Here is a 15814-nt window from a genome sequence, read left to right as displayed (position 1 = left end):
TAATATATTTAAGATCAATTGATTAGGTATAAACTCTCAAACAAGAGATTAGATGTTTAAATCTCAAGTTTTTTTAACCTTTAAAATGAGTTAAATAATGAAACAACAAAATAAGGATAGGTATGTAAGACTAAATCAATAACTTCAAAAAACAAGCGTCAAAACAATTAAAAAAGAGAGAGCCTCTTAAGAGAAATATGTTTGAAAAAAAAAGTAGAGTGGATGAGTGGGTTGGACATGAAAGAAAATGATAAAAGTGATTTTGGAAAAATTTCACTATGCAAAAATTTTCAATATTACGATAATACTTACTACTTTCGTTCATAATTTGATACGTCATTATATAATATATTATTATTCATTTATTTCATGGATTCCACATAAATTTTAAATGAGTAATGATTAGGTGCAACATTTTCTCAATCTCCTTCACATACAGAGAGAAATGAAAAGAAAACTATTAAAAAAAATATCAAGTGACATATTTCTATTGGGTGTTATTCAGATTGAACTACACCTAAATTTTTTCCTTCTTAACTTATATTTTATTGGTAAGTAATGAATTAAGGTTGTATGACAAATTTTTCATATTATCAATAATACTAAAAAATTTCTCTCTTAAACTTAACTACGTACCTCATTTGGTTAAAAAAAGTATTTATTAATTTACTATAATCACTTTTTTTTTTATATATATATATATTTTAACAAACATAAATACTAACGCTTAGATTTAACTTTCCTAAAATTATCATCCTCCCATAACAATATATTTTGTCACATCTATTTTCAAATTTCAATTGGTTCAATTTTTGTTATGACAACTTTCTTTTCTTAAATTTTTATCAAATGATTTAGATTAAACAAAATTAATTTAAATCCAAATCATATATATATAAAAAAAATATTATATTAAACTATAAATTAACTATTAATACAAAAATGATTAAAATAATAAGCTTACTTTGATTCATGTAACTAAAATACACCAATTTAGTATTCATTTACCAAACATCATAACTTGTTTTTTTAATTTAAAATTAAAATTTGTCGAACACTATTTTACTAATTTTTCTAAAAGGACAGTGGCTAGCAATTATTTTAAAATCTATAACAATCACAAACTAAGTCTAAGCCTGGTTATCTCGAGTTTTTTTTTACTCTCTTTCATTTCTTCACTCGTGCCATTACCTTATTATTAGTCGATCAATGAAAAGTGTTCTAAATTTTTGTTGTGTATTGAACTTATATCCTCAAAATTTTGTTAATCCCAAATGATTTTGATCCTCAAAGAGAAAAACAATACTTTACTATAATTTCCAAATTCTTTCTCCACTCTCAAATTATATATCCATCTTAAGTGTAACTAATAAGTTAATGAAGTAGTTGTTTTGAAACCAATTTAAATCTACAATATGAGCATAATTGAAATTTACCTAAATTTTAAGAATATAAATTGAAACTGTCATAGGTGGATTCTAGAGCCAAGGACAAAAGCGTCAATCAGGTAAGAAAGAAAGATTAAAGAAATGGTTTGGAAATCAAATGGGTCCGGTCGACCTTATTCAAGTCGATGGTGAGCCACTAAGGTAGACCCATTGGTCGGAAACCCAAAAGGCCAAAACTACAAGGAAGAAGATCAGACTAACCAGGGAGGAATACTGAGTAGATTGACCTCGATCCGGGCATGATTTGTACAGACTTAATCCGAAGTAGAATCCTAAAAGAATAAGGAAGAGGTGATTAGAAAAGGAAGAAGGAAAAGGATGAGGGTAGGAGCTTATAAATAGAAAAGAAGGGAAAGAAGCAAGGTAAGCTAATCAATTGAATAAAACTTAGACCGAAAACCTTCTAACTCTTTCTGACTTAAGCATCGGAGCGTGTGTAGCCTACACCCTACCGGTGTGCAATTTTCTATTCTTTTATAGGCAATCTTTCTTCTCCGAAAAATAAAAATGTACTATTGTTGTTATGTGGAGATCAAGTGTTTTTTCTCTTGGCCAAAATTTGACATCAACAGTTGACATCGTCTGTGGAGAAGAAAATATCATACATCAAATTTGCCATTGGATTCCCTAAAGGAATAAATAAAAGAATGGAAGGTATCAACCAATGTAAAAATAGTATCGATCAAGATCATCACTTGTTGAGCATCCAAGGTGAAGAGTCTCCTCGGCCTTGACCAAATAAGGGTCGACCTAAGGAAACGTTTAAAACCTAAGAACGAATTAGATCCCACGGCCTTAAACTAGAGGAATTGAAGCTTTCGAATCTACGTGCCAAAGCAATGGACAAAAAAGACAGTGAAGGGAACAAAGTGGATTAAAAAAAAAGCTTGTTCGGTCGAGGCCTCTTGGAGTTTCAAGAGGAGAGAGCATGGGTCGAAAGGGGTCCTCGAGCCTTCAAAAGAAAAAGGAAATACTCAATCTCCCAACCAAGATAAAAAGGCTGAGGCTGACCCTTGGAGTTCCAAGGAAGAAAGACCCCGATCAGAAAGAAATCTCAAATCCTCAAAAGAAAAAATGAATAATCAATTCCCTAATCGAAGGGGAGAGGTCAAGGTCGACATTGAGGCCAATCAAGGAAACCAGTTGGTAGGAACTTTGAAATCAATCTCAATCACCACAGAGGATAAAAAGGTAAATATCGGAACCAAAATAGGAGCAAAGAAAAGAGAAAGCTTGATTAGATTTCTGAGGAAGAATGCTGGCATATTTACTTGGTCACATTAGGATATGCCTGGAATTGATCCTATCATAATAGTGCATTGCCTTAATGTGGATAAAAATTTCAAACCAGTACAATAAAAATGATGAATGTTTAATCAAGAGCCGAACAAAAGTATAACAAGCCAGATAGATGATTTGTTGAAAGCCAAATTCATTAGAGAGATCCATTACCCTTAATGGTTGTCTAATGAAGTTTTGGTGGAAAAAGCAGCTGGTAAGTGGCAAATGTGTATAAACTTTATTGATCTTAATAAAGCTTGTCCAAAGGACAATTTTCCTCTTCCTGTGATAGATCAATTAGTAGATACAACAGGTGGTCACAAGATGTTGAGTTTCATGGATGTATATTCGGAATACAACTATAATAAGATGAATGGACCAGACCAAGATAAAACTTCCTTTATTACAAATAAAAGAACATACTGCTATACGATCATGCCATTTGGGCTTAAGAATGCAGGAGCTACATATCAAAGATTGGTAAATAACATGTTTTCTCCGCTTATTGGAAAAAACATGGAAGTGTACATAGATGATATATTGGTGGAAAGTATTAAAGCTAGTCAACATGAAGCTGACCTTGAAAAAGCATTCCAAATCCTTCACATGTATAATATGAAGTTAAATCCTACCAAATGTACTTTTAGGGCAACAACAGGGAAGTTCTTAGGCTTTATGGTTCATCAGAGAGGAATAGAAGTCAACCAAAAAAAAAACATTCAAGCAATCATCGATATGTCCTCTCCAACCAATCTCAAGCAACTTCGATATCTTAATGACAAGATAATAGCCTTAAATAGATTTATCAGCAGAGCAACCAACATGTGTCTACCCTTTTTTAAGATTTTAAAAAAGGGATCTTAGTTCAAATGGACAAAAGAATATGACAAAGCCTTTCCAGAATTGAAGGCATACTTGAGTAAGGTTCCACTTCTTGCCAAGCCTGTTCGAGGGGACAAACTACTTTTCTATTAGTAGCATTCAATACAATGGTGAGCTCAATCCTGATCAAGGAGGAAAAAGGGAATCAACTCCCAATTTACTATACAAGTATAATAATGGTAGAGTTGAAACTAGATATCCACACGTAGAAAAACTTGTGCTTGCACTAATTGTCTCAACAAGGAGGCTATGCCCCTACTTTCAAGTACATAGAATTATTGTTTTAACTAACTTTCCCTAAAAGAAATTATTGCAAAAATCCAAGACGTCAGGACAATTAATGAAATGGGCAATATAACTAAGCGAACATGATATTCACTACAAATCAAGGACTTCAATAAAAGGAAAAGTAGTGGTATACTTCTTAGTGGAATTGACACTGGCTAATGTTGAGGCCAAGGTTGAGCTTAGGGTCGACCAGGTGGGAGTAAAGCAAAGGTCTATTCATTACATTCCATGAGTTTTGACCCTCAATGGACCCTTTCTATCGATGGATTATCAAACATAAAAGGGTGTGGTGCAAGGATTTTGTTGGTATCCCTCGATGGTAAACGGTACGAGTACGCCCTTAGATTCAATTTTTGAGCATCAAATAATGAGGCAAAATATGAAGCACTCATTGCAGGATTAAAAATTGCCAAAGAGATAGGTATTTCTAACTTTTTAATTTTGAGTGATTCATAATTAGTGGTAAAGCAAGTTACGACGGAATTTTAGGGGTTGAAGCCCTAAATCTCGTAGGGTCCTATAGTTTGTAAATGTATTGAACAAACTCATTGTATATTTAATAAAATATATGATATTTTATTTAATCTTTTTGTTGTATTAACCACTAACCAATAAACTAACATCCAAGGTTATCTTGTAACTTAAACATGTATGTAGAGACATATAAGTGGATCATGTTTAAGTGATAACCTAAATGGTCTGTAGTATATGGATAAAGCTCGGTACCTTATCTTGGTAACACTACGAGTATGGCCCGCTAAATGATCTGATTCTGATCATTCATGTATTAGACATGCGAGTGGAGATATTCTATACAAAAGAGTTTGTATAAGACTGGACCACGAAATGCTTAGTATCGTTATGTAACACCATTCATAATAGAAACTTTCATTTCACTAGGATGACCATGGGTAACATGACCTTAATCTTGAAACTTCTGCCTATGAGGGCGGTCTTTTGATTTGTATGGGTGAAAGTAGCCAGATCGCCGACTCAACAAGCCTACCATTTTGGGGATTCGTCTGATTGGGGAGCTGAGAACTCAGCTAAATAAGATGGAATTTACTCCTTCCCCGACGCAAGGGTAAGTAGCTAAAATTGCTCCCTTAAGGGCTGATTCTGGGTCTTGAACAATGTGGTGCCACACCCTCTCTTAACTCGAGAGAGGTTTAGTCATAAATAGTTAGTGAACCTTGGAACCAGTAGTGAGACTATGATCTATTGTTCATTAGAGGAATCAATGGTACTTAAGGAATTAGATGTAACTACAGGGGCAAATGGGGTATATGATACTTCACTTTAACCTCTACATGTTTCTCCCTAAAAGTTCACACCGTGAGATCTATCCTTGGCCTCAAGGCACCATGGGTGTCCCCCTACGGGTGGCATTTGGGTGGGTCAATACCAAGGTGAATGGAGAGAGTAAGAGCGAGACGTGTGACAACATATCCCTCGGTCTCTCTTATTAGGTTGGATAAAGTTTTTGTGCATCGCCTCGTGGCATCGTGGGCATCCCCCTAAAGGATGGCAGTTTTGCATAACTCTTTATTTGATTTCCAGATATTGATAGGGTTGCTTTAGTCTCTTGTCCTAATCGACTTTTCCCTAAGGTTGGCTCATTAGGGCAGGACTCTAGGACCTAAAATGAGGGGTTACACTTACATAGAATTGTTAAGGATGTTAACAAATTATGAACCGAAAAATGGTGATTATTAGATTCAGTTACAAGGAGTTGCAAATTTAATGGTTGAGAATGTCTCATTTCAGTGAAGGAGCACTCGATCACCCTACGATGACTTTTGTCTTACTTCACTGAAGCATCATTGCAAAATAGATGTCACTTAGGGTACACTAGACTATTTTGCTAAAACTTGATTGGTTTTCTAAAAGTGATTTAATGCAAGTAAACTTAATTAAGTTTGTTCATTTTTCATTAATTTAAATATGGCTACCGTGACCTTAAGTTTACTTGTCGTTGATAAGTTAACTGGCAAAAATTACGCTAGTTGGAAAAATACCATTAACACGATTTTGATCATCGATGATCTCCCTTCGTCCTTACGGAGGAATGTCCTCCTATTCCACCTTCTACTACTGCTTGAAACATTCGAGACGCGTATGAACGTTGGACATAGGCGAACGAGAAGGCCCGAGCGTACATCTTGGCTAGCCTTAACGAAGTTTTGGCCAATAAGCATAAGCCCATGGCCATTGCACGCGAGATCATGGAGTCCTTGGAGGGGATGTTTAGACAACCATCCATGTAACTCAGGCATGACACTTTTACGTACATCTTCAACTCATGGATGAAAGAATGGTCATCTGTTTGGGAACATGTTCTCAACATGATGATCCACTTCAACGTGGCTGAGATGAATGGGTCTAGCATCAATGAGGCCAACCGGGTTAGTATTATTTTGGAATCCTTGTCAGATAGCTTCCTTCATTTCGTTAGCAATGCTGTTCTGAACAGGGTTGACTACAACCTTACAACTCTACTTAACGAGTTGCAGACTTTCCAATTTTTGCTGAAAAGCAAGAAGAAGAAGGGTGAAGCAAATGTTGCTTCATCATCTAAAAAGTTCCATAAAGGTTTGACCTCTGGAACTAAGTCTGCACCTTCTTCTTCTTGCACCAAAAAGTGGAAGAAGAAGAAGGGTGGTAAGGGGAACTAGAAGGGTTGACAAGGGAAAGTGTTTCCATTGCAACTAGAATGGGCACTAGAAGAGAAACTGCCCCAGATATTTGGAAAAATGAAGAAGGCCAAACAGGTAAATGTGATTTGCTTGTTTTAGAGACTTTGTTTAGTGGAGAATGATGATTCTGCTTGGATTATTGACTCTGAGACCATTAACCATGTTTATTCTTCATTTCAGTGAATTAGTTCTTGGCGGAAGCTTGGTGCTGGTGAGATGATGATGTAAGTTGGAACCGGGCACGTAGTCTCAACTGTGACAGTGGGAGGTCTCCGGTTAAATTTACATAACAAATTTCTCATTTTGAATGATGTATTTGTAGTTCCTGATTTAAAGAGGAACTTAGTTTTTGTAAAGTGTTTGCTAGAATGTAAATATCAACTATAATTTTCTTTTAATAAAGTGTTTATTACTAAGAATGGTGTTGATATATATTCTGCTGAACTGGAAAGTAATTTGTATGTGCTAAGGCCGTTAGCAATAAATGTCCTCCATAACATAGAGATGTTTAAAACTGTTGTAACTCAAAATAAGCAACTTAAAATTTATCCTAAAGAAAATGCCCAACTTTGGCACCTAAGATTAGGATACATTAATCTCAATAGGATTGAGAGGTTGGTAAAGAATGGAATTCTAAGCGAGTTAGAAGAAAATTCTTTACCTATGTGTGAGTCATGCCTTGAAGGCAAAATGACTAAAAGGCCTTTTATTGGAAAAGGTCATAGGGCCAAAAAAACCTCTAGAGCTAATGCATTCAGACTTTTATGGTCTGATGAATGTAAGAGCCAGGGGAGGTTATGAATATTTCACCACCTTCATTGATGATTATTCGAGGTATAGGTACATTTATTTAATTCAGCAGAAGTCTGAGTCTTTTGAAAAGGTAAAAAATTCAAGGCTGAAGTTGAAAACGTATTAAATAGAATGATTAAAACACTTTGATCTAATCGAGGTGGAGAGTTTTTGGATTCATCTTTCCAGAATTATTTGATAGAACATGGAATAGTTTTCCAATTCTCAGCACCTAGTACATCTCAGCAAAATGGTGTATCAGAGAGGAGAAATCGAACCCTGTTGGACATGGTTCGGTCTATGATGAGTTACGTTTTCTTACCTGACTCGTTTTGGGGTTATGCAGTAGAAACTGCAGCTTATATCCTGTACTGTGTTCCCTCCAAGAGTGTTGCTAGAATACCTTTGGAGTAGTAGAATGGTCGTAAAGCTAGTTTGTGTTATTTTAGAATCTAGGATTGCCCAGCAAATGTACTTGAGGCTAATCCTAAGAAACTGGAACCACGTTTAAGGTTGTGCCTATTTGTAGGCTTCTCCAAGGGAAAGAGGTGTGGTTATTTCTATGATTCTAAAGAAAACAAAGTATTTGTATCGACAAATGCTACTATTCTTGAGGAGGATCATATAAGGGAGCACAAACCTAGAAGCAAAATCGTGTTGAATGAGCTTTCTAAAGAAATTACTAAATCTTCAACAAGAGTTGTTGAAGAGCCTGGTACCTCAATAAGAGTTGTTGAAGTAGGTTCATCTAGTAGGTCAAATCCATCTCAACTGTTGAGGGAACCTCGACGTAGTAGGAGGGTTATGAACCCACCTATTTGCTATATGAGTTTAACTGAAATCTTAGCTATGGTAGCTGATAGCGAGGTTGAGGATCCATTGTCTTACAAGAAGGCAATGGAGGATGTTGACAAAGATGAATGGATCAAAGCCATGGATCTCGAAATGGAGTCTATGTACTTCAATTTAGTTTGGGATCTTGTGGATCTTGAAAGGACTGATTCCCGGTCTTGAACAATGTGGCGCCACATCCTCTCCTAGCTCGGGAGAGGTTTAGTCATAGTGGGACTATGATCTATTGTTCACTAGAGGAATCAGTAGTACTTAAGGAGTTAGATGTAACTATAGGGGCTAAACGGTAATTTGGCCTAGCTGTACTTATGAGCAATTTGTGAGAGGTCATCGTACTGTTGACTAGTTATATCCAATGGACACAGAAATATATTTGTAGTGCGAAGAGTACAGTTGTCGGTCTTTAATGGAGTGCCTGACTGTTAACGAATGGTGGATAATGTAATTAAAGAGTTTATTTATTAATTGTTCACGTACCGTTGGAGCTTCAAGTTACAAGTCCATAAGGTCCCCTTGTAGCTCAAAAAGATTTAGTTGAAAATCAATTTTTGGATTATTTTGAAATGTCCAAATTAATAAGCGGGAATTTAATTATATGTGATATAATTAAATTAATTCAATTATATATGATATAATTGACATAATGTATTTGATACATTATAGTTTAATTGGAGGAATAAATATTTGAATGTGATTCGATTATATTTTCTATGAATGAGATTCATAGTTGTTAAATTTAATATAAATATAATTTATATTAAATGCCATAAAATAGAGAAAAAAAACTATAGTTTATATTGTATATGATGTAATATTAAAACTATAGGTTATAAATATAATATGATAAGTTAGTTATCATATTAGTAATTATTTGGATAATTAATCCCTTTTTCTCTCTAGCCACCTTAGTGGGTGGTTTTCATGGCAAAATGGAATAAATAAAATATTATTTTATTATTCCATATCTAAATTACACGTTTTGAGAGTGATCTACACGATTCACACAGAGCATATACGATAGACTCTTTTGCTAAATGATTAAGCAGAGACTCTATACGATAGTGCTTTCTTCTTCAATCGTCTTCCTCCTACAAACTCACAAGCTCCCTCCTAACCAAAATAGTCAGAGCCTACCACTCCTGGGTTCTCACCCTAAGAATACTAAGGATACCAATGGTTGTGTCTTCCTCTTTTGGTTTGAGTTCTGTTTCTGTTTGAGGGGTTCGTGACTGTTCGAAGAGTTCGTGATAGGAGGGATTTACACTAAGAAGAGTTCTTCAAAGGTATAATCTCCGAACTCTTTTTCTAGTTTAAAAGCATGTTGTAATTTACTGTAAACTTGGGTTTTCAATCGAAATGGGATTTGGACGATCTGCTTCCGCTCATGGAGCTCTTGTAAATGAGTTCATTCAACAAGTACACAAATCAATAAACTAGGGCATAAAACGTGCCCAGTACAAAATCACTCACTTGCCCTAGACTAAATGTGGCTTTTCTCGTAGACCCATACTCTGCAGGTGACCCTCAAACACCTTAGCTGTGAGGGTCTTTGTAAATGGATCAGCAATGTTGTGCTCTGAAGCTATCCGTGACGATCACGTCCCTTCAATGCACAATCTCTCAGATGAGATGAATTTCTTTGAGGACGAGGCAACATTTGCTTCTCCCATTTATTCCTTGCTTTTCATTAAGGATTGAAAAGTCTGAAGCTCATTGATCAAGATGGTCAAGTTACAATCAATCCTGTTCATAACAACATTGCTATGGAATTGTTGGAAACTTTCAGGTAAAGATTCCAAAATGAAGCTAACCTGACTGGCTTCATCAATGACTGACTCATTCATCTTCGCCACGTTGAGGTGGACCATCATGTTGAGAACGTGTTCGCTAATAGATGCCTCATCTTGCATATGGGTATTGAAGATGTGTTTTAGAGTGTCGTGCCTGAGTTGTGCGGACGGTTGTCCGAACATCCCCCGTAGGGATTCCATGATCTCACGGGTAATGATCATGGGTTAATGCTTCTTGGCCAATACTTCTGAAAGGTTTTCCAAGATATATGCTCGGCCTTCTCGTTTACCTGTGTCCAGCACTCGTGTACCTCTCGAACATTTTAAGGGGCATTTTGAGCAAGAACAGGGGGACAATCCTCTACAAGGACAAAATGCAGGCATCGATGATCAGTATTGTGTTGATTGTATTTTTCCATGTTGTATAATTTTTGCTCGTAAGTTTTTCGGTAGCGAGCAAATTTAAAGTCGCAGAAGTCATGATTAATAAATTGTTGAAACCATACAAATTATTTATATTAGTATATTGTGCATTAACCCATTTGGAAAAACCAATCAAATTTAGCAAAATAATCTATTGCACCCTAAGTGACATCTATTTTCCAATGATGTTTCAGTGAGACAGGACAAAAGCCACTGTAGGGTGATCAGGTGCCCCTTCACTGAAATGAGACTATCTCAACCAATAGATAGAACAACTCCTTGTTACTGTAACTATCAGTCACCATTGCTCGGTCCAGAAATTGTTAAACTCGCTTAACATTTCTTGTAAGTGTAACCCCTCATTTTAGATTCTAGATTTCCGCCCCAATGAGCCAACCATAGGGAAAAATCGAAGGTAAAGAATCAAACAAATGCCATCCGTAGGGGGACACAAGCAAAGGTGCCTCGAGACTGAGCATGAAACTTTACTATCAACTAATGAGAGAGATCGTAGGATATGTTGACACACGTCCCACTCCCACTTACTATAAACACTCTCTTCAGTCACCTTGATATTGACCTATATAAACACCATCCGTAGGGGGCACAAACAAAGGTGCCTCGATGCCGAGTATAGATCTCATCTCACGGTGTGAACTTTTAGGGAGAAACGTGAAAAGGTAAAATGAAGTATCATATACCCATTTCCTCCCATTGAGTGTTATACCTAGGGTTATTTAACTTAGAAAAATCCAACTACTGATTTTTAACTAAGTGTTTATTTAATTTGCCCAAAAGTAACACTTACTTTGGATAGTTAAACAACTTTGATTAATGTTTATTAAACACTTTAATAAACTTCACTCAACCATTGCATGCTTGTAACAAATCTATCTAATTTACCTTTCCAGGTAAGTTCCCAGGTAGGGGTATTACGTTTTCATCAACTTAAATACCTCAGCCTAGACATAACTGACCTTAGACAAAAGGTTCCTTATAGATACATTTGTTACAAATTTAATATTTTAATTAAGAATTAATTTAGTCCTATTAAAATGATTAAAGGATTAAATTTAATTTCTAATCTTATTAGAAAAGTGATCTTAGGTCTATGTGAATGATATTTTAAAACTATTTTAAAAAATGATTTTAACTTAAGGGTTTGCATACAATTCTGAATTGTTGATTTTAATTTCAAATTCGTTTAATTATAGATTTTTATAAAATAAATGAAATAAATTAAAATCATACAGTTGCATTCATTGACAGACTTAGTAAATTATAACAATTATAAATTATCTAAGGTAGTGTCATACTTCATGCAATTCCATTTCCTTACTAACTATATATAACACTTATATAACAAGGTACTGAAATAATTAATAACATTCATCCATACAAACATAAAACTATATATTATAATACTTATTATATAAATGATGCATGGCAATATTATTAATGCATGCAAATATATACTATAACATTTATATTATATGATACATGAGCATGCTATACAAATTAAATCATGCAACTATATATATTATAACACTTATAATATAAATGATGCATGAAATTAAATGCAGAATCTATGGTGGGATTTTATACTATATTCATACATTATGACACATATATAATAAAAAAAATCATACATCATATGCATAATTTAAAACAATTAATGGATCAGGATTGGAAAATTTAAAAATTAATTAAATTAATATAATACTTATATTAATTTAATTAATCAAAATAATTATCTATTACATAAATATTGCTCAACCGGTTCAAAACAAGCGAACTAGGTCTTGAACCACTCGAACCAAACTATCCAGCCTCCGAACCGGACCCAAACCGCTCGAATTAATCAAACTGCAAGCGTACGAAAAGGATTAGATGTTGGGAATGTCCTAGAACTCGCAGTTCGTGTTAAAGATTCTATTTTATCAATAACAATGACTTGTTGATTTTGCATCTTATTATGAAAATCCAATAAATGCATCCTTGGATATAGTCTGAATGTTGTAACTTTATGTAGTGACATAAACAGGATCAAGTTGATAGTATATAGCCTAAATGGTGTAATGAGTATATGGATGAAATTGGGTATCTCATCCTAGTAACACTATTGGATGCGGCCCACTTTGTAGTTGTTACAAGAAGTTGTAAGGTGCTACAAACGATGTGATCCATAAATCATTCATGTTGAGACATGAGAGTGGAAGCATCCTATGCAATGAGTTTGCATATAGATTGGACCACGAAAATAGTCACTTTTCTTTATAACGACTGTTTACTGTTAAAATTGACTATTTCATTTATTATATAACCTAGGTTAACTCGATCTTAATCCTGAGCTAGCTATGAACTCCTGTTTGTTCGGAATTATCCTTTGATCTGCAAACGGTGAGAGTAGTTCAACAACACTGCTCAATAAGCTTACCATTTTGGGGATAAGACCGAATGAATAGCTGGGGACATAGCCTTGCAAGATGGAATTCACTTCTACCCTATTTAGGGTTAGCAGATAGGTTGTTCTCTTAAGTACTGACTATAGGTCTTGAACAATCGGGGCCCCGCCTTCTCATGATAGAGAAATGATTTGATTCATAGAGATTATGAATCAGAATTGTTCATTAGAGGATCAGTAAGAACTTAAGAAACAAGATGTAGTCATAGGAGTAAAATGGTATTTTTTACCTAGCTGTGATTACAAACAACCTGTGAAGGATCGATTTATTGATTATGGTTATTAAGTGGACATAATATATCTACAGTGAGGGGAGTTCAACTATGGGCTATAGTGGAGTGTCCCATTAGTTAATGAATGGGGTTAGATCAGACTAATGAGTTTAGTCGATTAATCTCGAATCGTTGGAGCCCATGATCTGTAGGTCTGCGAGGTTCCCCTTCTAGCTCGTAAATGGATAAGCTTTAGGGTAGCTTGAGAAATTAATTTGAAACGTTTAAATTAAATGGAACAAGAGAATAAATATTTAAATATGATTAAATATATAAAGATGATTATTATGCAAAAATTAATTTAATATTTGATATTAAATTAATTATTTTTTTAAAAAAATTAATTTATGAAATTAATTTAAGAAAATCAATTTTTGAAAAATGGTTTTAAATCATTTTATGTTTTAAAAAGAAAATGGAAAAATTATTTGCATGGTTGCACAAAATGGAAAATGATTTTTCTCCATTACCATCATCTTTATGCTCACACAAAAGGCATTATCTTCTCTACTTTGATTCTCCAAGCATGAGCTGCAAGCCATGCACTCCATATCTTTGCATGTTCATCTATTATATATAAAGAAGATTGGAGTTGTTGGAGAAGAAGAGATACAAAATTTGAGAGAAAATTTTATGAAGAAGAAATTGTCTTCTTCAGTTGGGCTGCTGTGAGTTTTTCTTGTTTCTTCACATCTTCAAGCTGTTCTTGAGTCCCATAACTCTGCCTAAAGCTCCAAGAGTATAGTAGGAAAGACTTTGAGGTGGTTCACATTGATATTAAGTGAAGACAGCAGCTGAACAGACATTTTCTTGGAGAGTTCATCAAAGGTATCTTCTGAAAACCCACTTTTTAAGAAGAGCATGCTTTAGTTTTTGCCAAAATTAGTGAATTAAAATGCTTTTGGATCCTTGATACTTCCGCTGCATGTTGTTTAACTCTTTCAATTGGCATCAGAGCATCTTTTAAGCTTTCAATTTGGTCTAATTTTGGCAAGATGGGTGTTTTTTTCATGAGATATATGAAACTGATGCATTACTATGGTTTTCTCTGTTTTGGCATTTTAATTCTCTTTAATTTCTCAATTAAATTTATAATTGGCTCTTGTTTGATGAGCTTTTATATATTAGCAAGAGTCTGTAATTTATTTGAAGTCACTGGAGTTAGAAATTAATTGAAGAAACAAGCGAAGGAGGTCGAGTTGCTGTTTCAGATTTTTCAGCTTTTGGTTAAATTTGTTGCCGAGGTCCAGTTGCTAAACGATCATTTAGATCCAGACGTTACACGATGAGAAGAAAAGCTAGACGATCGTTTAGCAATATGCACTGGTCGTTGTGATGTTGAACGCTAAAAGCTCGTGTACCTGCGGGAGCTAAGCGATGCGTTCATTTGCTATACAATAGCATTACGTGATTGTTTAGTTTTGTCATGGGAACTAGACGATACATTGATTGTGCTAAACGATGACACTATACGATCGTTTAGCAATGGTGCGCTCTAGACGATGCGATGAAGTGCTAAGCGTTCGTTTGGTCGTGGAGCTAAGCGATCGTGTAGATAAATGCTATGTGACGCGATGATGTTCTATACGATGGAGCTATGCGATCATTTAGCTACAGCGGATACTAAACGATGACTTGAATGCACTGGGCGATGACGTTATGTGATCGCTTAGTGCTATGCGATGGAGCTAAGCGATTGCATTGTGATGGAACTAAACGATCGTCTAGTCCTATGCGATAGAGCTACACGATCATCTAGCTTTCAGCAAACACTATACGATCGTGTACTTCCTCTCAACCCCAGGCGATGCACTAGACGATTACATCCAGACGTTACACGATCGACCTTAGCAACATATTGAGGTTAGACCGAGAGCAACCAGTTCAACCGGTTTACTTAAGGTTCAATCCGGTTCAGCCTCAAATGGTTGTGATTGGTATGGTTCAGGCTTTGTTGGTCCAGTTCAGACTCGTCCAGCCTGGTTCAAGTTGTTTTAGGTTCGGTTTGGAGCGGTTCAAACGATTCAAAGATAGTTATGAAGCTGTTTGTAATAGTTAGCTATTTGTTTGCTTGTTTATGCCAAACGAAAACCATAACAATTAGTATTTAATTGTTTATGCATGAGATGTATGTGATAATTAAATAAATTCATTTATATGCATACAATATGCCATGTAGATTTAAACCCTACCGTAGGAAGCATGTTACATGTATTGACAGTATGTTATAATTGTTGGAATATACAATATGCATGTTAGGGTTATGTTTAGTATAATAGTTATATTAGATACCTTTGTTGAATGTTGTGGATGTTAAGCATGTCTAAATTTTGTAAGTTGTTATAAAATTGGTTAGACGTTTAAAATCCATAACAAAGAATAGCTGCATGCTCACTTAAGTTAACAACTAATTTTAAACGCTAAAATAGATTGTTGCCATATTGGTTCATAAACCTGTCTAAGGCTAGGGGTACTTAAGTTGACAGTTTACGGAACACCTCCTACCTGGAGATTATGACCGAACAATTGAGAGTTGTTAACTAATTTTATGAGCTTGCGTGAGCGATATGAGGTAATAAAATGGTTTATCACATAGACATTGTAGGTTAAATCCAATTATAAGAGT

Source organism: Benincasa hispida, chromosome 10 (assembly GCF_009727055.1).
Source record: "Benincasa hispida cultivar B227 chromosome 10, ASM972705v1, whole genome shotgun sequence".
NCBI classification, from domain to species: domain Eukaryota; kingdom Viridiplantae; phylum Streptophyta; class Magnoliopsida; order Cucurbitales; family Cucurbitaceae; genus Benincasa; species Benincasa hispida.
Note: the sequence above shows the minus strand (reverse complement) of the source record.